The sequence below is a fragment of the Penaeus monodon genome, chromosome 20, assembly GCF_015228065.2.
Source record: "Penaeus monodon isolate SGIC_2016 chromosome 20, NSTDA_Pmon_1, whole genome shotgun sequence".
Lineage (NCBI taxonomy): Eukaryota > Metazoa > Arthropoda > Malacostraca > Decapoda > Penaeidae > Penaeus > Penaeus monodon.
Window position 1 is genome coordinate 46,094,280 of NC_051405.1, and position 237 is coordinate 46,094,516.

The window sequence follows — 237 nt, forward strand, 5'->3', positions numbered from 1 at the left end:
AGACTCCCAGTAATAGTACTTTAGTTATAAGAAATAATTAAAATATTTTGAGGATACTCTTGTCTAAGTATAAGGAAGGCTGTAAACTTTTTTCTAAAAATCTAACTTTGCTATGAAATTAAAAACTTTGAATGTTATAGTTTTGAGTAATTTGTTATCAACTTTCATTTAATTATTTTTTTTTTATTTTTGCCTATTTTTAATTGAATATATTGGTGAAAAAAAAAACATCAATGT